Genomic DNA, 23,976 nt, shown 5'->3' on the forward strand with positions numbered 1-23,976 from the left:
GACCAAGTGGGCGTTGTACAGGGGAGTGTATGACGCTGACCAATCAGCGTAATTCACTCCTCTCCATTCATTTACTCAGCGCATAGGGATCCTGTTAGATCCTTATGTGCTGTCTTATACTTACACATTAACAATACTGAAGTGTTTAGACAGTGAATAGACATTCCACGGGATGTCTATTCACAATCTCTGCACTTCGTTAAAGGTTTCTATGGTGTTCTATGGTAGTTACAGCAGAGGAAGCGTGATCTCGTTGTAACCTGTCATTTACCGCGTAATCTCACGAGATTACGCGTCCTCTGCTGTAACCACCACAGACAGAGTAACGAAGTGCAGAGATTGTGAATAGACATCCCGTGGAATGTCTATTCACTGTCTAAACACTTCAGTATTGTTAATGTGTAAGTATAAGACAGCACATAAGGATCTAGCAGGATCCCTATGCGCTGAGTAAATGAATGGAGAGGAGTGCAGGATGCTGATTGGTCAGCGTCATACACTCCTCTGTACAACGCCCACTTGGTCTAAAGTAAAAATACGCCCACTTGGGCATTAAGCAACTCATTAGCATAAATCTAATATAGCTAATAAAGTGGTAAAAATAGATCGTTTTTTTAAATAAAAAGCATTACTGTCATCTACATTACAGCGCCCATCTCCTTATGTAGGAGATAGGGCACTTATAATGTGGTGACAGAGCCTCTTTAAGGCTGCTCTGAATTGTGTAGGTAACCTTGCCGTGTGTTTGTCTTTTTTTTAAATTTATTTTTTATGTAGTATCCTTTGTTTTACAATACATACCGTATAAGAAGGGAACAATAAAGAAAATATTTCTCGTTTACAATCAGTATTTGAAAAGGTTGGCCAGTAATTGTTTTTCCAGGACGCAGCTCAGAAATGAAGCTGCTTTGGCTTGGCAACATAAAACTACATAAAAATGTATATTGTGGTTTTGGAATTTTTCACTTCAGAACATTTCTTCTACAGATATAACAGCAATCTGTGTGATATGTTTAGCTCTTCCCCCTTATCGAGCGAACCAGAAGGCATATAAACATGGGTATTGTGCTCAGTGTTGCCAGGGGGAAAGACACTTATGCATTTTTAGATACCAGTTTGCATCATGGTGCACTATGCTGACCTTTATGAAATGCCTTTGTTTGTGCCTGTATTTTTTAGCAGCAGCTCAGACTACATAAAAAAGGGAGAGCAGGAACGATGGCTACAGAATGTCAATGCTGGCTATTGTTCAGCCTTCCTTTGAGTGCAGGAATGGAAACACAGGGGGCAGACGTGATAGAATACTGCAGCTCAGAGGACATTTTGCCATGAACATGCTGCCTTCTAACGCCTTTCATACAACATTATAGCTTTTGTTGGGAACTTTTTGTTTTTCTAATAAATCATTGTCGGGCTGATTTATGAGATGATTTGCATACTTTTGCATAATTCCAGCATCGTATCATTCTGCACAGGATTTTCTGATCCAAACCTTTAGTATGGGATGCTAATTTCAAGTATTCTACCTGAAAAAGATACTACAGTATATTGTACATGATACTTAAATACATAGTTATTCTTAAAGTGCCTCTCCTTCCATATAATAAAACAGTGTTCAGGAACGTATGTTTTCTGTTAGGTGCTTTTCCTAATGTAAACTGGGACTGGACATTGCAACAACTATTGTCTACTATTTTGGAGTTATGACATTGACCCTTTTGATCGACGAGTCCATGCAGATATACACAGACATTTTTCTAATTTCCCCACTCACCTTTCTCCTCTCTTTATCTGTTAATGTTTGTGTCGCACCCATAGTGGTAACATGAAGCCCCTGGTCAAAATCTGTAATAGGGCCCCACATCTACCATGTGTCATTTATATTGCAGGCGTCTTCTTCTTTGCCCCCCACCCCTCCCCATAAACTAGGACCTGGGTGTGACTGCTACCACTACACCCCTATAGCTTCCGCTCTGGTCGCACCCATGTGCTTTCTGTGCTTACTTTAATTAGTAAGCAAGGGAAAGCAATCAAATTCACATGCATCTTGGAAGCTAACAATGCAAACTGCTTCTCCGAAGTTTTAATTTATTCCAATGACATTCAACATCTAACAGAAAACAGCTAAAGTAATATAGTAAGACAGAATTAAAAAATAAATTAATATATATGTATACATATATACTGTTGAACAAATAACTGGAAATAATACAAATAGATAGATGATAGATAGATAGATAGATAGATAGATAGATAGATAGATAGATAGATAGATAGATAGATAGATAGATAGATAGATAGATAGATAGATAGATAGATAGATAGATTCATGGAGAAGAACATAGACAATACAAATCCTTCTCACTGACATTGAACCAGAAGAATTGAAGGTCATTCTATTTTAACCATCTGTCATCCTGTGGTCATGCAGCACAGAGGTTGTAATCCTGTCAATTCTACATTTAAGGTTTGTTCTACACATGAATAACCTGGTTATATCTATTTGCTTGTGCTCTGGAAAATACCTGAAGTTTCGAGACCCTGAGGCTAATGCTATTCCAAAAGGTGTGCTACACAGTGATATTTGTCCAGTGGTGGGTTTAAGGCGGAATAATAAGCTCTAAGGGTTTCTTTCTATAGTATAGCCAGCAGACTTGTCAGACTGGATTTAGTGAAATAGTTGGTGAATGTATATTGAATCTGACCACTTCTCTCTGACATGCAAAGCTGAACGTTCGGGAAGGGAAGATATTGTTTGCGAAAGAGAATAAGTGAATCCACAAATATAATAAACTAATGCTTCTAGAACTAAGAAATGACAGTTATTTGTCACTACAAGTTGCTAAAGGGAAATGTCTCATGTATTTAATTTTACTTCAATTAATTAAATGTAAAGCCCCTATTACACCGGCTGAAAATCGGCGCTCATTTTATCCTGTCACACGGAGCTATGGTTGGGGACGAGCGGTCGTTACTCCGATCACTTGTTCCCATACATTATTATCATGTTGGCTGCGCGGGAGATGTGCTGCCGACAACAGTAATATTTTACTTTTTCAAACCGATACAACCAGCAGATGATCGAGAATTTGTACGTATTGTACGAAGGAGCCTAAATTGTTATTGTGCTTTTCTCCCATTATCTCGCAATACTTCCGCTCAATATACCTATTCACACTGAAACTAAGTATCATTGCTTGTAAAGGGATATAATTCTCACCTGCTTGTTGGGGCTACACCCCTATTGTTCCCTTTATTTCTGAGGAAGTAATTACTTCCACTGTCTTTTTATGCATGTATGTTTTGAAAATCAAGAAAAACTTTGAATATGATATTAAATGTAAGTTTATGTTTATAAACTTTATTGAGGGCGATCATATTGGAGACACATACTTCCTTCCTGTATTGTCTGTATAAACAGCAGGATGTGTACCCTTTAAGTGTCCTATCTCCTACATAATCTGATTGGCGCTGTAATGTTGATAACAGCAGTTGTTTTTATTTTGAAAAACGATCATTTTTGAACAAGTTATGAGCAATTTTAGATTTATGCTAATGAGTTTCTCAATGGACAACTGGGTGTGTTTTTACTTTTTACCAACTGTGTGTTGTACAGAGAAGTGTATGAGGCTGACCAATCAGTGACTAATCAGTGTCCTGCACTTCTCATTGTTCCAAAGGGAAAAAAAAGGGAAAAATACTATTGTTAATTCATTTTTAATTTTTTTATATATAAAATTCAAAATGAGAGTGCATTTTTGGAATATTCGTGGGATCAAAAATAAGCCAAAAAGGCTGGCACGTTTTGATTTAATTAAAAATCATAATCCTGCACTAATTTGCTTAATTGAAATGCACTTAACTTGTGACACTATTTATTTGTTACAGAAGCCATGTTTATCGAATTCTTATCACTGAACCTTCTCCTGTTCAGCACGAGGTGTCAGCATCTTGATTCATAAAACCATTGAGGAGCGGGTTGAGGCAGTAAGGACTGATACACAAGGACATTACGTATGTCTTTATGGGGTTTTTGAGGGGAAAAATTTATTACTATTGCAATTTATATTCCGCCACCATATTCGTCAAAAATATTACTGGACATCCACGCTTGGTCTATCCAATACACTGGATGTCCAGTGTTATTGTTGGGCGATTTTAATAATGTTCTACATTGCGAAATGGATAAACAGAGTAATAGTAGAAATTCCTATAGAGGAATCTCTAATCCCTTTGCTAGGCTGGTACAAGAGCTGGGATGGGTAGACCTATGGTGCAATCTAAACCCTAACTCGCGGGTTTATTCATGTTTTTCAACTTCATTTCATTCTCTGTCACGGATAGATTTAGTTTTGGGGAACTATGCGATGGTACTTTTATGTAAAAGAGTAAAATATGAGGTGCGACTGCGTGGTGGTGTTTCATACTCCAGTGGCGATAGAGGTTCTATCAACTATAAGCTCTAGTATAAGGATTTTTAAAATAACTCCCGCTTGGCTGCCTCTATTGGATTTAAGAAAAATTTCATAAAGAGCTAAAAAATTTCATAAAGTTGAATTATGGAACAGCACCAGAATATATAATGCTAGCTTTTATACCCGGCGTTGCTCGGGAGGTTGACTTACGGTATAGATAGAGTAAAAGCTCACTATTTAAATACCTCAGTATGACTTTAATTGCTACCTCTCGATATGAATTTAATTGCTAGAGAGTGTAAATAATGTTATTGGAAGCCTAAAAGAAAAGAAATGAAGCAATATATTCATTAGAGATTTATATAGTGTTGATTTAGGACTGCATGTTTCTCTTCCAACACTTTCTTGTAAACAATGTTTTTTGTCTTTTGATCCGGTGCCAAGATGTAGAGATTCTTTCCAGTGCCGACTCTGGAGCAAGCAACATATAGTTGCCCATGGGAATTACAGGGACTTTGAAGGTGTATTCCTGCCACTTAATCAAAAATCGCAAAAGGAGGCAAACTTTGTTCAATGTCCAATCAAAAATAGCTATTCCCTGGTTTTAAACCAATGAAAAATCGGGCTTCAAACAAACAAACAAACAAACTTTCGAAAATATAATAGAGATGGGACTCTTTTAAGGCTTTTATTAGAGTGGTTTATTTTCAAAATATACTAAAGCTTAAAAAAGTCCAAAGACGGAAGAAGAGTTAATTAGGTCGAAAGTTATGGCCAGAGAAGTTGAATATGTTACTCAGAGTGGAACGGTGAAAATGGCTAGGTTTAAAGAATATGTGATGGAAAATAATCTTTTTGTGAAAAAATAATGCCGAACAGCAGCTGTTTTTTCAACAGAATGTACAATTCGGAGTCTCAGGTAAGCCAGGAAAATATTTGTCCACGATTATCAATAATCAGATTAAAGAAAATAGTATAGGGTAAATTTTTTTTCTTCTTGTGGCACTCTTAAGGGGAATTCAATATAAATAAACAACATTTTTTTTCAGTACTATACCCGGTTATATGAATCAGGAGTACAATACGGAGAGGAGGAATTAGATTCGTATTTGGATAAAATACATTTTCCTGGTTTTTCCAAAGTTGAGGGGCTGAAATTGAGCTTAAAGAACTTGGTGAGGCTTTATCTGCCTCCCCTATAAATAAATCACCGAAATTAGATGTTACATCTTTTGAAATCTGGAAGCAGCATTCTACGACTCTCTTACCTTACTTTCACAGTATGCCACAAACTTTCTTCAATGATAATCAACCCCCCCTGTCTTGGAGAGAGGCTTTGATAACTGTAGTATTGAAGCCTGGTAAGGATCCTTGTAAAACTGAATCTAATAGACCCATATCTCTAATCAATGCAGATACATATCTAGTGGCCAGAGCCCTTGTCACTCACTTGATAAAGGTTATTAATTCTATTATCCATAATGACCAATCAGATTTTATGCCGGAGAAGTCAGTGGCGTAACTACCGCGGTAGCAGCAGTAGCGGCTGCTACGGGGCCCGGGGCTTGAGGGGGCCCGGTGGCGCCGCTAGCAGCCGTTATGGCTACTACAGCGGTAGCGCCGCTACTGTGGGGCCCGCGACGCCGAGCCTTACACAGGCCCTCTCATGCCTGTAGGTGTCGCTAGCACCGGAGGGGGCCCCAGTGCTAGCGGCAGCCAAATACATGTATTAGCACTGAATGGCCGGGCATGTTCCGTGCCTGACCATCCAGTGCCTTACAATGACACTGATTGGCTAGCGGCGCGATGACATCATCGCGCCGCTTCCATGCTTGGAAGGTGCTGATTGGCGGGGCAAGTCATTCTGCCCCGCCAATCGGCGTCATTGGAGGACGCTCGTTCAGCTCCTGCAGACATGCTCAGAAGAGAGCATGTCTGCATCGCCAGTGAACAGCGTGGGAACCGGCGAATGTGAGTATGTCAAGTTTTTTTTTTTCCCCTCATAAAAATGTGAATGGCATTATCTATAGTGGGGGGGGGGGGGTCATCTTTATGTGGGCTATTATATATAGGGGGTCTATATGTGGGGCAGTAGCTACAGGGGGGTCTATATGTGGGGCAGTAGCTACAGGGGGGTCTATATGTGGGGTAGTAGCTACAGGGGGGTCTATATGTGGTTGTGTGGGCCATTATATACAGGGGGCTCTATATGTGGGCCATTATATACAGGGGGGTCTATATGTGGGGGTGGGGGCCACTATATACAGGGGGCTCTATATGTGGGCCATTATATACAGGGGGCTCTATATGTGGGCCACTATATACAGGTGGGGGTCTATATGTGGGCCACTATATACAGGGGGGTCTATATGTGGGACACTATATACAGGGGTGGGTTACCTGTGGGGCACTATATACAGGGGGGTCTATATGTGGGACACTATATACAGGGGTGGGTTACCTGTGGGGCACTAGCAACAGGGTGGCTATATGTAGTGCACAGTCTACAGGGGTGGGCTATATGTGGGACACTATATACAGGGGGAGCTATATGTGAGACACTATATACAGAGGTGGGCTATACGTGGAGCACTAACTATAGGGGAAGCTATATGTAGGGCAGCACGGTGGCTCAGTGGTTAGCACTATTGCCTTGCAGCTCTGGAGTCCATATGTGGGCACTATCTATAGGGGCTTCTATGTAGGTCACTATCTACAGGGGGCATGTTGTGTGTTTGTGACAGTTATATTTAGATGTGTTGAGAATTTTAACTTTGTTTATAGGAGCAGAAATGTTTTAAAAGTGAGAAGCTGAAGACATCTGAACGGAAAACTGCAGAAATGGGTCATGGCCGGGAGAAATCCATCATAGATGTCTGAACCGGAGGGAGAAGAAAAGAACTACAATCTGAGACGTCACCGGTGAGTCACTTAATGTAAATGTTTATTCTGCCTCTAATCAGTAATGTAGTCACTGTATGATCTGCAGCGAGATGATGGTGATAGGATTTTTTTTGTGAAACCGCATCTCCCAGCATATCCTTACCATTGTTCAGGCCATGCTGGGAGCTGTAGTTTTACGCCGTACAAACCTATACGCAGTGGCGTAACTACCGCTATAGCAGCCGTAGCGACTTCTACAGAGCCTGCAGCATGAGGGGGCCCGTGCCACCCGCCGGCACGGCCCCCTCCCATGGCCGCAGGCTCCGCTAGCAGCCGCTATAGCTGCTACAGCGCGACGCCACTGAAGGGGTTGTTCCTACATAAGACATGTATCCCCTATCCACAGGATAGGGGATACATGTGTGATCGCTGGCAGGGATGAGGAGAACAGGGGACCAAAAGTCCCCCCTAAGTTCTCCATGACAAACCTCAGACTTCCGGGGTCTGTGTCGGCAGCTCCGTAGAAATGAATGGAGCGCCGGTCGCGCTTGTGCGCATGCGTGACTAGCGCTCCTTTCATTTTTATTGAACTGCGCAGACGCCGGAAGTCCGAGGTTAGTCATGGAGAACTTCGGGGGACTTTCGGTCCCCCGTTCTCCTTATCGCTGCCAGCGATCACACATGTATCCCCTATCCTGTGGATAGGGGATGCATGTCTTTTGTAGGACAAACTATAGGCCGTTTTTTTTTGGGGGGGGGGGCTATATGGCGTTATCTACAGAGGGGTTCTGTATGGCGTTATCTACAGGGGGGGCTGTATGGCGTTATCTACAGGGGGGGCTGTATGGCGTTATCTACAGGGGGGGCTGTATGGCGTTATCTACAGAGGGGGTCTGTATGGCGTTATCTACAGGGGGGCTGTATGGCGTTATCTGCAGGGGGCTGTGTATGGTGCTATCTATAGGGGGGCGCTGTGTGGTGGAATCTATAGGGAGGCACTATCTACAAGGGGGGGGGTTGTGTGATTCCCAGCAGAGGGGGGGCCCCAGTCAAAAGTTTGCTATGGGGCCCAGTCTTTCCTAGTTACGCCCCTGGGAGAAGTCTATAGCATATAATCTAAGGCACCTTTTTTAATATGCAGTTGAGAAGTGATGTGGGGAGGGGGGGTGTCACTCTATACTGTCATTGGACGCTTTGAAGGCCTTTGACGGTGTGGAGTGGCCTTTTCTGTGGAAAGTTATTATAAATTTGGATTCCCCTTGAATTTTGTTAAATGGGTTAAAATATTATATCAGGGCCCAATGGCCAAAGTAAAAACAAACGAAAACCTCTCTCCCTTTTTTCAGTTGAAGAGAGGGACGCGACAGGGTTGTCCTTTATCCGCTTTATTGTTCTCAGTTTTTATTGAACCTTTGGCCATTTTACGGAGAGCAAATGTAGAGATTCAAGGCTTGGAATATACTCACAATACAGAAAAAATATCATTGTATGCTGACGATATGTTAGTATATATTAAAAATACTCCCATAACGATGCCAAAAAAATATCTAGAGCTGTGTATATATGGATCATATTCAGGCCTTGAAATTAATGTAGATAAGTCTATAGTTATGTCTCTTGATACTGATACTAACGTCAATTCGGGAGTGGAGAAGGTAATAACAGGTGGAAATTTTAAATACTTGGGAGTACGTATCTCTAAAAATATACAGGATTTTGTCCATCCTAACATTCTGCCTTTGGTGGCAAAATTGAGGAATGAGGAAAATGAGGAAGAAAATGGCGCTGGGTATGGCGGATAGGTTAGCACTGGTTAAAATGGTTATCTTGCTACAGATTCTTTATGTTATGTAAAATTCCCCAGTATGGTTAAATGCTAATATTTTGAAACCATAGATATTTTAATTACTACTTTATGGCGGGGTTCACACAGAGTTTTTTGACGAGTCTTTTGACGCGGAAACCGCACCGCAAAACGCGCGAAAAAATGGCCGACAATGCCTCCCATTGATTTCAATGGGAGGCAGACGCGTTTTTTTCCCGCGAGCGGAAAAACCGGCTCGCGGGAAAAAGAAGGGACATGCCCTATCTTCGGGCGTTTACGCCTCTGACCTCCCATTGACATCAATGGGAGGCAGAGAAAGCGTATTTCGCTGCGTTTTATGCCCGCGGCGCTCAATGGCCGCGGGCGAAAAACGCAGTGAAAATCGGCGTGCAGGCAGAGGAAAATCTGCCTCAAAATTCCAAACGGAATTTTGAGGCAGATTTTCCTCCTGCAAAAAACTCTGTGTGACCCCAGCCTAATTTGGAAGAGAAAACCATCTGGGATTAGTTTAAAAACGTTCCCAACTTAAAATTTTATTTTTTATGCTCCCAGCTACGCCATCTTTATTATTGGCAAGAGGCAAATCTGGGTAATATGGCTTATGGGAAGGTGGCCAGGTTGACTCCATACTCCATATTCCAAATTCTTGATACTGGTCATTTTGGAGTGCAGCCATTTCTACGCTGTCTGACCTGTAAATTGATGCATACGGTGTGGATAAATATAAGACCGCTATGGGGTTTATCTAACTCAGTGTTTTTTTTCCCCTTATGGGACAATATTTACCTAAGTAATATTTACTCTTTACCAGCTGGGGATTATTGGAAATCGAGAGGGGTCTTCCTTGCTTCACGTATATATGAGGATGGAAACTTCGAAGGCTTTTCTTAATGTACCCCCACTTTCTCAAACGTTCTGTTATACCCAGATACAATGTTTATATCTGTCCTCGTTGAATAACCAAAGGATATTAGTAGATTCATCAAAATTATTGTGACAATTTATTAGGTCTCTAATTAACAGAGCATTCATTTCTAGGTGCTATGATACTACACAAAGCATATATATTAATGGCATAAATCCACGACTGAGTAACTTATGGATTCAGGACGCAAATAAAGTATCGGAGGAAAGGTGGGCAAAAATTCTCGCTAATATGTAGTGAACCAAATAAGACTCATTCAGTATAAAGTTATTTATAGAATACATTACTTTCCTCAATTTTTACATTTTATTAATAATCTAGGTTAAAATAGATGCCAAAAATGTTGAGAAGCTGACTGGATCCATATGTTCTGGCGCTATTCCAAATTATATAAATACTGGGAAGACATTGTTAAGGTTATCTCCGATCTACTTGGCTGTACTATTTAAAAGAATCAAAGATTGTGTTTGTTGGGAGAATTAACAAAAATATCAGATCTGAATAGTAGGTCATTAGTGTGTAGGCTAATGTTTGTGGCACGGAGTTATTTCTACGTTATGGATCTCGGCAGAAATTCCAAAATTTTCTTTATGGAAGGTGAAGGTAGAGGAATTGAGGAATAAAGGCCGCTTTTATTTTTTTTTAAATTCTGTTTTTATTTATTTATCAAAGGTGCATGACAGAGAAATAGAACATTTCACGACTCGGTGATATACAGTTGTGACATAGGAGCACAAATGAAAATTATACAGACATAGAGAAGTCAAAGAAAGAGAGTGAACCGGAAGGTAGAAGCTAGGAGAAAAAGATCGGGTCTTCGGAGGCACTGCTACACTTCAAATGAATACAGTGATGTGAAAGCAAGTGATCACGTAAAACGGAGGAGATGTTCAACTATTTAATAAAAATGATAACAGTGGCAACGCGTTTCAATGCTGAATTAGCATCTTCCTCAGGCCATAACAAACACACATTTTACACCCTCTTAAATACTTCAGGGCATTTGAAAAAAAAGCCGCCAAAAAAACTGAGGTCAAAGGGTGGCTGTGATGTCATTAACAGGAAAGGGGAATAACGTCATTTACAGACAAATTACATCGAACATTTACATTTTTGCTCTTGTCTGAACCGGAAAGGGGAAGGGAAGAGGGAAGAGGAAGAAGGATATAGAGGGAGGACTTATCCTCAGCATCCACCCCATAAGCAGACGTCTCTTAGGAGGAATACGTAAATTCAGTTACACACTATTGGGACAGCAGATTGATATACTCCGAAGAATTCTCAAAGCTTACCCAAGTTGACCACACTCGCAAGAGACCTCTTTTCTTGCCAAGTGCTAAATAGATATACGCAAGGGCAGAATACTTGGAATAGGTGGAATCTCTCGTAGGTTTTGAAACATTGTTTTTTTCTTTACATTTTTTCATTTGCTCCTACTCGTGTGGGTTGGGTGGTTGAGAGGGTAGGGGATCCATTTGTTTTCGTATTTGGGTTCTAGGGATATAAATGCTATATCCCTTTTTGTTTTTGCATAGGCCTGAATGGGTATATTTGGATTTTCTTTGCTAATTTCTATTTAATGCTGGACCCCAATGAAGCAGCATTTTAATTCTGAGGGCGGGGGGGGAATCACTTCAAAAGTGTACATAGCTTTTAACGATAATGTGAGTTATGACTGGATTTAAGTGCCTTATTACTGCTAATGCTCTGTAAGTGTAAAATTCTGACCACAGCCCTATTTGTGCCAGCGGCATCTCTCTGTGTTGTAACTTATTATTAGAGGAGGTCACATGATGTTCACCAGATGTAACAACCATCTGGTCCTTCACTGGATTGTCCCGCGAGCGAATCCCAAAGTGGGCGTTATATTATGTATATTTGCATAAAAGTGGGCATTTTCCATATATGTTTTATGGGCGTTTCTATGTCTATAAAGGTGGTCTTACAAATAAACAATGCAAATGTTGGGAGTTATGCGTTCACATCCTATCATATGAGGTCTTCCTCTAAAATTGTTGTGGTCACAATGGGGTCATATCCTTTCAGTATTAAATGGGTCAAGAAGACACAACAATAAAAGTTCAGCGGGTTATAGAAATGTGTAGACATTAAATATTTTTATAACATCCCTTGCTTGCTTCTGCTGACACAATCATTTTAAAGCAATAAAGAAGGGAAATGGAAATTACGTGCCTTTTATCACTGCACACACTGAAAGTTTGTCATTTTGTCAAAAAAGGAAACGCATAAGTAATGACGGTTACATAGACACAGAAAAATCACAGAGGGGAACAGTTTCCATTGCGTAGTACAATCTGCTTTTTAATAGGGCTTTGAAAGAGACATTAGGGAGCTGAGGCCTACATTTTTCCGGCTCAAATAAGCTCTATTTTTATTTTTTCCCACTTGAGTAAATGTAGGAGTGTGAGCAATCGACCCTGCAATGTAAGTATTAACAGCAATGCAAAATTCACAGCACAAACACATAGAGAGTGGGCTTTCCAGTTGTACTTTTCTTCAGAAATATAATTTGTTTTCACTTTATGTAATCCCATGTGCAATCCCATCCATAGGGTATTCATAGGGGTATTACCATTATATACATTTATGACATATCAACAGGATATGCCATAAATGTTCGAAAGATGCGGGTCCCATCTCTGGTACCTGCATTGATCTCTAGAAGGGGTCCCCCTGAGCCCCGTCCTACCTTCTGCTGCTTTCTCCGGCCATTGACTGACGAAATACGAAATAAACTGATTTTCCGGAAACAGCCAAGCGCGTTTTGATACACTGCTTCCGGGACTCCCAAAGAAGTGAATAGAACTTGGGTGCTATGGAAACAGCATTCTCAGACTATGTTCATTTGAAACTAAGAAAAAAAAGGATATTAAACTGAATCAAATTTGATTATTAATTTGTATTCGCTTAAAGATAGTGAAGTTCGTCCAAGCGCCACCAACCATATATCGGGAATTATTAGAGGTTAGCTATGCTATTTATTGATTGGTAATGAAGCTTTACCTTGAGATCCCAATGGACACAACTGCCAACAAAGGCTGAAAGAACGCTCCAATAACCAGAAAAGGAGCCGTCAACAGCCTTGATGGATCACATTTAACAGATAATGTATAGTGCCAGAAAATACAGCAATGGCAGCAATTATAGACCTTTATCAGGCCAGTAAAGTTTAGTCACGTACCATAAAAGACCATTATTTTGCACCTATTATCTGCTTGAACGTCTGAAAAAAAGGGGAAATTGAGTCCTTGGTTACTCTAAAATAATGTGGTATACGTAAGCAGTGGCGGATTAAGTGTACCATGGGCCCTGGGCTGTTGATACAACTTGGGCCCCCCTCACACAGAGTTCACAGCAGCGCAGAATCTGCACGCTCCTCTCCTGAAATACTCTGTGCTGCTGTGAACTCTGCTCTTACCATTACGTGGTGACTTGCCAATCATTTGAAGGTGTTATTGAGGACAGGAGTGGAGGAGTGGTAACAGACTGAGCTACGTAATGGTAAGAGCAGAGTTTACAGCAGCACTGAATCTGCACGCTCATCTCCTGAAATACTCTGTGCTGCCTTAAACTCTGTGGACATGTCAGGATCCTGTTTTTTTTTAAATGCTGCACTGTAGCGCAGCCTTATATAATGGATCGAGCGGGTTCCCCAGCAGCATTTAAAAGAAACAGGATCCTGACCTGTCCACAGAGTTTAAGGCAGCACAGAGTATTTCAGGAGAGGAGCCTGTGATTGGCTGCAGAGGCCGCTGCAGCCTGTGATTGGTTGGAGAGGCCGCTGCAGCCTGTGATTGGCTGCAGAGGCCGTCACGTGGGATGAAGCGTCATCCCTGGAGGCCGGCCTTCTGACGTCATCCTGACGTGCGTGACCGCCACTACAGCCTGTGATTGGCTGCAGCGGCGACATGGATGACACGTCACCGCTGGAGGCCGGACAGAAGGAATGTAAGTATGAACGTATTTTTTTATTTTTTTTATTACATTAAAATTGTATTTTCCGTGCGCCGAGCATGTACTGTCAAGGTTGTTGAAAGAGTTAGTGCAGCCCATTAACTCTATCAGCACCCTGGACAGTACCATGCTCGGCGCACGGAAATTACAGGTTCGGTCCGAAACAAACTTTTTCGTGAAATTCGGCGAACTAGCCGAACCGAACTTTTCAGAAGTTCGCTCATCTCTAGTCATAATGATGGCGGCTGCGCGAAAATCTCGCAGCCGCGCATCATACACTGATGACACATGGAGCCGTTAAGTGCCTTTTGCGCACGGAGAACGCCGCAGTTTTTGCGTGAGCAAAACGCACACGCTCGTGTAAATGAGGCCTAAAGGGTAAGTCAATTTTTAACCATCTTATAACATGTCATAGTGACATGTCAGAACTTTTGATGGGTGGGGGTCCGGGTGCGGAGACTAAGCGGCAGAAGCGCTCATGTGAGCAAAGAGCCACTTCATTTCTGCTTGGCTTTTTCCGGAAAGCCAAAGTAGCGGTGTACGTGCTCATTGACTTTCTATGAGCCCGTACATAAGCTGCTCAGCTTTCCGGAAATAGAAACCAAGTGGCTCAGCGCTCACACGAGTGCTTCCGACGCTTAGTTTTAGTGATCAGAGGGAGTCGGCGAGAGACACTGCTTCCGTAACCATCATTCAGTTTTATGGGACTTACGGATGGTGGATATGTCATACATTTTTCTTATGGGAAAACTGAGGGCTGTATGGGGGGATTATATTGCAAGGGGAGGTGAGTTTGTCTGACTTCTGGGGGCTCTATAGGGAGGTCTGAGTGTCTGATTCTGACATCTCTGTGGGGGGGGGGTAGGGGGTAGCCCCCCCCCCATAGAGCCCGTCGCTCAGACCCCCCTATACAGCCCCCAGAAGTCAGACAATTTGACTTACCCTTGTAATATATTAGTAACTAGTGAGGGCTCTATGGGAAGGGGGGATTATACTGAATGGGGGAGGGGGGTTCTAACCATCTAAGTGACTCCAGAGGACTCCATGAAGGGGGAATAACCCCCCATCCCATCCCCCATAGAGCTCTCAGTATTTCAGTATTTATTATACAGCAGGGAGATTTGAGCGTGTAACTCACTGCTGAGTGTCTATGGAGGGAAATTATTGTCCCCCCATAGAGTCCTCTGCAGTGAGTTACACCGCTCAAACCCCCCCCTGCTGTATAATAAATACTGAAATCCTGAGAGCTCTATGGGGGATGGGATGGGGGGTTATTCCCCCCTTCATGGAGTCCTCTGGAGTCACTTAGATGTAAATTAAGATGGAGACGAACATGAACACTAACCTCCTCGTTGCTCGACCACCGCCCTTCTCGTCTGTTCCTCACTGGCGGTACGTGAAGCGTCAGAGGGGCGTGTTCTACCACGGCTAGCAGACGCACGTCTGCTAGTCCTATCCAGCAATTGATATCCATCCCCCTCCTCCTCATCAGCACTGCGCTGCCCTCTGCTGCAGTCCGCCCGCCCCTCCCTCTCAACGGCCATTAGCGGCGCTTCTTGTGAACGGCCATTAGTGAGTCCGACCGGATTTAAAATGATGTGCGTTTCGGGTTGCGATGGGCCCCCTAAAAGCTTGGGCCCCGGGCGGCCGCCCGAAATGCCTATATTATAATCCGCCACTGTACGTAAGGAAGGTTTTATGATTTTATGTTTATTGAGTCTGTCTCTCACTTTTTTCTGCATTTTAAAGTAAATCTCCAGCCTTTGGTTGTCCAAAATTAGTTAAAATCTGGCATCTTTTAATCTGTTCTGATTAAGATCCAAATATTCAAGTACATGTGTCCCCAAGTGTTTGGTGAATGCCACATCTTGGTATCATTCACATCCAATGGACGCACGCTACATGTTATTTTACTATATAATAATTGAACATTGTAGGCACTTTGGCCTAAAATTACCCAATTGTTGATTGGTATATTAGGGTAGGTCATGCTAGTAATGGCTCTGCTATTGAAGAAGTTGTAAGGCTGCATTCACACGAGCTTATCAGATACACGCGCGTGAAAAAAGCATGTAAATCTGGTCCGTGTGTGTTGCGTTATGCATCAGTGTGCTTTGCAAGTGGGATGCGTTTTTCACGCACTCGCAAAGCACATCTTTATTTTATTTTTTTCCCAGTGGAATTGATATGCAAATCACGCACCGCACACGGATGTACATCCGGGTGCTGTCTGTGATTTTCACGCACCCATTGACTTCAATGGGCGCGTAGATGGATGAAAAACGCACCAATGTAGCACATGCAGTGAGTTTCAGGCAACGGACACATGCTGCGTGAAAACTCCTGCATGTGTCAACGGCCCCATTGAAATCAATGGGTCTGTGTGCTGTGCATGATTTTCACGCACAGCAAACGGGCAAGTTTTACACTCGTCTGAATGAGCCCTAAGGGTATGTTCACACGTAGTGTAAATACTGCAGATTTTCTGCAACGTATCTCATTGCGGAAAATCCACAGCGTAATACAGTAGCAACAGAGTGGATGAGATTTGAGCAAATGTCATCCATACACTGCGTAAAAAATCAGCTGAGAAAACATTCATAAATTGACCTGCGGTGCGGTTTTTCAATCCTGGATTTCTGTTGCGATTTTTGTGGCGCAATCGCAGCTTTTGCTCTGCAAAAATCGCAATGTCCACTATTTGTTGCGGGTTTTACCTAACCTTTTAATTCAACAGGGAGGTAAAACCCGCAACAAATCGCGGATATTGCGATTTGTGCGGCGGGAAAGCTGCAATTCCGCTGCAAAAATCGCAACTCAGAAATAAAAAACCACATACTTACCCAGATGTTTTTGCTTCTCCTTCCAGGCCAAGCTCCTGGGATGACGTTTCATTCTATGTGACTGATGCAGCCAATCAGAGGCTGCAGCTGTCACATGGGTTGAAATGTCATCACAGGAGGCCGGCCAGCAGGACATCAGAGGGACGCGCTGCAATGACTACGGGTAAGTATAAGCTTTTTTTTTTATAACCTGCTTTCCGCAGCACAAGTTGGTGTGGTTTTTCGGACGGAATTCCCTGCAGGGTCCAGGGCAGATACACTGTGTACTTTTATGCAGCGTATCCACCCTGTGTGAACATCCCTTTGCACTGCTTGTGGGTAGCTGAAGGTTTTGGTGCAGTTTGCCCTCCAAAATGCCACATACAGAGAACTACAGATATATTTAAATTGAGTTGAAACAAACATCTATCAGCAACTAAAAACAGCCCCCAAAAAAGGCCACAAAAACCTGTCGTAAGCGCTGTGCGTGAATTTATATATATATTTTTTTTAAATTTAATTTTTTATTGTTCTTTTTCAGCAAAACAAACATAAAAGAAAGAACAAATTAGTTTTAACATTCATATCTAATACAGTTTAAGTATTAAATTATCTTATCAACTATTCAACCAGTACAATAAAAAAAACATTAAGAAAAAAAAAAGAAAAATTCAAGAAAAAGAAGAGAAAAAAAAGGAGAAAGAATGCAAAATACAAGAAAGGCAGTTACGATTTTTTCCCGAAAATTTGCCTAAGTTTTAAACTGCATAAATAATAATATGGGACTTTGTCGTCTACTATAGGTCTGATTCATTAATATATATATATATTTTTTTTTTATTTTTTTTTTAATAATTGAAAACCTTATAGCTATGTCCTGATGACCTTACAACAATCTATTAGAAAAAGCTTCCAATACGTATAACTTAAGAAGGATATGATCTTGAAATATTATAATCTGACCATAACGTCCAGTTACTTAAAAATTTTCCATATAAATTAGAGCGAGCCGCTACCATTTTTTCCATGGCATAATCAAATTGAACCAGATTTGTCAACTCTGTTAGGCCTCATGCACACGACCGTATTTTTTCCCACCCGTAAATACTGGCGTAAATACGGGTCCGGTGTCACACGTATTCCACCCGTTTTGCACCAGTATTTACGAACCCGTGCCCGTAAATATGGGTCCGGTGTCACCCGTATTCCACCCGTATTTACGGGCACGTTTTTGGCGGCAAAATAGCACTGCACTAATCGGCAGCCCCTTCTCTCTATCAGTGCAGGATAGAGAGAAGGGACAGCCTTTTCTGTAATAAAAGTTAAAGAAATTCATACTTACCCGGCCGTTGTCTTGGTGACGCGTCCCTCTCTTCACATCCAGCCCGACATCCCTGGATGACGCGGCAGTCCATGTGACCGCTGCAGCCTGTGATTGACCTGTGATTGGCTGCAGCGGTCACATGGCCTGAAACGTCATCCAGGACGTCGGGCCGGATGTCGAGAGGGACGCGTCACCAAGGCAACGGGCGGGAGACCGGACTGGAGGAAGCAGGAAGTTGTCGGTAAGTATGAACGTCTTTTATTTTTATTTTTTACAGGTTTATACTGATCGGTAGTCACTGTCCAGGGTGCTGAAAGAGTTACTGCCGATCAGTTAACTCTTTCAGCTCCCTGGACAGTGACTATTTACTGACGTCGCTTAGCAACGCTGCCGTAATGACGGGTGCACACATGTAGCCACCCGTCATTACGAGAGCTCCATAGACTTCTATGGACTGTCCGTGCCGTTATTACAGCCTGAAATAGGACATGTTCTATCTTTTTCAACGGCACGGGCACCTTCCCGTGAGAAAACGGGAAGGCACCCGTCGCCAATAGAAGTCTATGAGCCCGTTATTACGGGTCGTAATTACGACCCGTAATAACGGGAGTTTTTACGGTCGTGTGCATCAGGCCTTATAGTGATAGGGTCTGAAGATTTCCAAGACCTGGCTATCAACAATCTAGCTGCAAGAATATCATGCCGCGTTATGCACCTTAGATCTCTAGGGATGTCAACCAGACCGATAAAACACAGCGCCAGTGCAGGGGAGGGGCATATTGTGTGCCGCAGGATGGTTGACAAAAATACAAAGGTAGCTTTCCAGAAGCTAAAGACTAAAGGGCAGTTCCACCACACATGCATATAGTCACCTAGCATGCCACAATTTCTCCAACAAAAGGGAGTGTAAGAAGAATTAAATTTAGTCAACATTGTTGGAGTTCTATACCATCTAAGCAGTATTTTATATTCTATTTCTCTATGACTCTCTCCTTTAGAAATTTTAGAGGCCCAATTCATCGCCTGATGCCATTCTGCTAAGGTGATGGTCACATTCAGATCCACCTCCCATTTGAGCAAATACTCTGGTTTAGTTAATCTCTGAGAATTAGAAATGGAAGAATAAAACCATGAAATGCACTTCATTTTAGGCACAGCGGAATTAAAAGCCACAAATGTACTTTTTGGGAATATTCGCTCATCCAGGTTCCTACTGCTTAGAATATGACGGAACTGAAAATATTTATACAGGTCGTGGGTAGATATACCATATATTTCAACCAGTTTATTAAAGGGCAACATTCCCTTTGATTCGTAAAGGGAACCAATCGTAACTTCCCCTGCTGCTTCCCATTTTAGTACATTTAAATCCGGCATGAAAGAAGAGATACCGGAGGGGTAATAACCGGAGGGGGTGACAGTCAGCCTTAGGGGTATGTGATATCAAATATTGCCAAGAGCCTATAGAAGCAACAATAGAAAGCATATTTATATTCTTATACAAGCGCTTAGGGCTATCTAATGACAAGAGAGAAATTAGATGAGACCCCAGTGTGGCCCTCTCGATTTCTACCCATTTGAGATCATTATGCCTACCCCACTAATGGTAAATCTGACTTAAAACCGTAGAGTGAAAATAACGCCCAATATTAGGTACCCCCATCCCCCCTGAAGACCAAGAGTGGGATATGGTAGAAAACCGAATCATAGGTTTTTTGCCAGCCCATATGAAGTCCGTAAGCAACTTTTGAAGTTTCGAGAGGTAATTAATAGGGAGTGGAATAGTTACTGTACGGAATACATATAGTATTATGGGCAGGATCATCATCTTAACAATAGCAATTTTCCCAGCCCAAGAGATCATTGGTTTGGAGAAGCTATCCGCTAATTTTGATACCTTAAGTAAAAGCGGAAGATAGTTCTTGGAAAATAATGTCGAGCTCGAACTTGTAATACAAGTACCTAGGTATGTGATACTCTCTTCATTCCACTCAAAGGGAAAGCGTGCAATTAAAGAGGTTTTCATTGCCTGGTCTAATCCAATCCCCATCATTTGAATTTATATTTTTTAATAGATATTTAATTTGTAACAGGTGCCTTTTTTTGTAGAGATTAGACATATTAATGATTAATACTGCCTATAAGTGGACTATTTTGTGGATGCTGAGCCCATAGTCAGGGACACATTTTGTTAAATGTCATCTACAGTTAATTACTTGGGGTCATACTAAGTAAATAAATGGAGTTTTCTCATTTCCTCTGAGAAGTGAATTCAATTTCTTCTGTTGACAGATTGTGAACTTAGTTTAGGCATTCTAATGGTTTCTCTCTATAAAGTGGAAGGAAAGTTACTAAAATAGAGGGGAATGTTCTCTGAAACATGGATGCAACACATGGATAATGGATCTGATGTATAAATATGCAACTAAAAGGTGGAGTCGTTTCCCATAGATGCCAGTTCAGGTTAGAAAATTACTAATGTACTCTAATGTCGTATGGCACATATTTTAAAGGTAGTAATGGTGTAAACCAGAGTTCCCCATTTTAATTTACAAATAGTCTGTGTTTATGTGTAATATTAGGTGTGGATGGTATAAGGCCTAGGCACGAGAAAGATGGAATGAAGCAACAGGAAGTGAGGGCAAAAAAAATATTCTTTACTAAGACCAGTGTTACTTCACACCCGGTCACAGCAACGGAAATAACAGTTCTCAGTAGTAACACTTGGCAGGTACAGTTTCTTAATACAGGATTTGGTTGGTTCAGGCAGATGATGATGGTTGCCCAAAATGGGGGACACCCGACCCTCTTCCTGCCTGTGAGGTGGCCCCAGGGGCATAGGGTGCAGAGATAGCAGTTGCAACCGGGCCCTGGTGTCTGTGGGGACGTAAGCCCCATCTGCCAAATAAGAATTAGAAATGGCACATTGTAGATGTGAGGCCCTGTTATAGATTTTGTATTGGGGCACAGGAGCTTCAAATTACACCTCTGGGGCTGAGTTTCCTGCCCCATTGTGTAAGCATATAGTGGGTACCCAAACCTCCACCGATCAAAACTTCTGACAAAAGTTTTTTGAATGAACAGTTACTCTTTAAAGTTTAAAATTGACTTCAATAGGAAAAAGCACTGTTAGTGTGTACATATTTTTTTGTATGTGGAGGCAACTAAATGAAACACTGCATTAAAAAAAGTGTCATGTCAATTCTTGCCGTGTTTTCCGCCCCGAAAATGCGACAAATGGGAGGTTTTAAAATGCTACCAAAAAACACTGGTTTTTGCATGTGTAAATCCCCGCAAAATACGCATCGCATATTTTGGGGCTAGTACATTTTAAAACATACCCCACTGGTATTTAGGTACAGTATTTAAAAAATCAGCATAAAAAGTGGCAAAAAAATATGTCAAAATACGCGTGTACAATAAGAACAAGGGTTTTTTTTAGCACATGAGATTTTTTTTTTGCCTACGAATTACTCTATGTGAACACGTCTCTAGAACATGCTAGCACTGAGACCACCACATCACTAAAACGAAGCGACAGAAGCGCTCGGCTGAGCGCTGAGCCGCTTCGTTTCTAATCTGCTTTTTTCAGAAAGCTGAGCAGTTGGTGTACGGGCTCACAGACTTTCTATTGAGTACGTACACCGTTACCTCGGCTTTCCCGTAAAAGCCGATCCGAAACCAAGCAGCTCAGCACTCACCCGAGCTCTTTTGCCACTTTGTTTTAGCGATAGGTGGGGGTCTCAGTGCTCAGACCCCACCGATCAAAACTCCTGACATATCAGTCAGTCATCTCCTCAATGTACCATTGTTTTCTATTCCTAGATCATTGATAACATCTGCTGCCCGGGCCCGTTACCATTGATAGAGGTAAGTGCTTTGCAGTAATTATATTTTCATTACATAACTGTTCTGGAATTATGTAAATACTAAACTTGATTTAATTTTTTACTTGGGAGCAGTCTTTACAAAACAAACAATTGTAACACCTAGAACATCTATAATAACATCAGGATGAACAACATCAATACCATTTATAATAACATAATATTTAATACCATCTATAATAACACTACCTATAATAACATCTATAATAGAAATTTGCTAGCATCTTAAATTCTGATGAAGACTTCTCGATAGATGAAACCTCTGTTTGGAGAACAGGAGAAAGATTCGGTAAGTTCTATGTTAATAAATGTAACATTTTTATAGTTGAGGTAAGACTCTTCCTTATGCCGGGATCACAGTATGGTCTATATTGGGTATGTATGGATTTGTCTTTTCTTTGTGTTTTTGTCTTTTTTTAAAATGGCATTTATCATTTCCATTTTGTTCTATGTTTTTTGCTTATTTAAAATGTTTCATTCTTTATTAGGATCTCACTATTCTCGTGCCTGAAGACCTGAAAATTTAGAAATATTAGAAAAAATGTCATTCAAGGTTGCAGTCAGGGCCAGACTGCGCATCTGGCAATTTTGTCAAATGCCAGATGGGCCATTGTCTGCAGTGGGCTGCTCTCCTTCTCATCCCCGGCTACTGTAGCTCCTCCACCTCATCTCTGACTTGTCTCTGCATGGGTCAGGTAGTCAGTCACCCAACCCCTGAAGTCTCGTTGTGCTCCTGCTAGTTATGATATCACAGCAAGGCTTGGGTTCTCTTGGGAGAAAAGGTGAGGCCCCCCAGATTACAGTAGTGTTTATAACAGGAAGAAGCAGCTTGTCTACACGTGTATACAAGTGAAGAGAGAGGAGTGAGGGAGTGCAGGATAAAACTTGTTGTTGGAGGGGACTGAAGGGAGGGGAAGGATGTTTTTCACATATGACTGTATGTTGAAAGGGGATGAAGGGAGAGAAGTGAATTCTATTTTTTTAATATGTATTACTTGGCTATCATTCTGGCCCTGGTTGCGATTTGTAAGGCTGGACTGACTATCCTCACATCATCCTTCCACATCTCCTCATCATTCTGGACCTCCATTGATCCTCCCAATAAAGAAGACATTTGCAGAGGTACTACAATGATCATCAGGCTAAGTGCACCATCTCCAGTATTTCATCATTCTTGACAGATCATACCTCCAAGGATGGTGACATTCCACAAGTGTCTTTATGCTCCAAAATGCCACATTCTCCTGCCTCCTGAAATCAGCCAGGCCTTCATAAAATGACCGTGACAATGCCGCAAATAAAATAATGTTTTCTTCACTATCAGTGTCTTTTGTTTTACAGGATAACGCTGATCTTGAACTAAATTTAGTTAGGGAACCTCTATCAGTAATTATCATACCATCATTATTGGCCCTTGGAGCAAAACATAGCCCCTCTAAACAATGGTACAACCTACTCTTTTAGTAAATATTTTCATATTACAGATAGATCTTTGTCATCTGTGGCATACTTAGAAGACAGGAGCCAACATAACAAAGATTAACATGGGCCCCCCAATTATGACTTTGGATTTTGCCACTCAGAAAGGAAGGGCCTGCTGTTTGTTTTTGTTTTTCTTTGATGCCCTTTCCAGAACACATGGGCCAATTTCCCCCTTTGCTAACAATGCAGTTCCTCTGGAAAGGGAAATCCTGAAGTACTGTTTTTACCAGCTCCATTTCATCCTGCCAGCCGCTGCCGCAATGAGACTCTTGTTGGGGTTGGCAGGAATGTCGGGTGGTGCAATAATCTGTTAGGGAACCCATGCAGATTGGGGTAATGATACCACTGAACTACCTTGTCGTAAAAATCGATGTCTCTGTTTCTACTACGGTGAGGCTGGACATCAAATCATCGCCTATTCCAGGCAACAACAGGCAG

The sequence above is a fragment of the Rhinoderma darwinii genome, chromosome 11, assembly GCF_050947455.1.
Source record: "Rhinoderma darwinii isolate aRhiDar2 chromosome 11, aRhiDar2.hap1, whole genome shotgun sequence".
Lineage (NCBI taxonomy): Eukaryota > Metazoa > Chordata > Amphibia > Anura > Rhinodermatidae > Rhinoderma > Rhinoderma darwinii.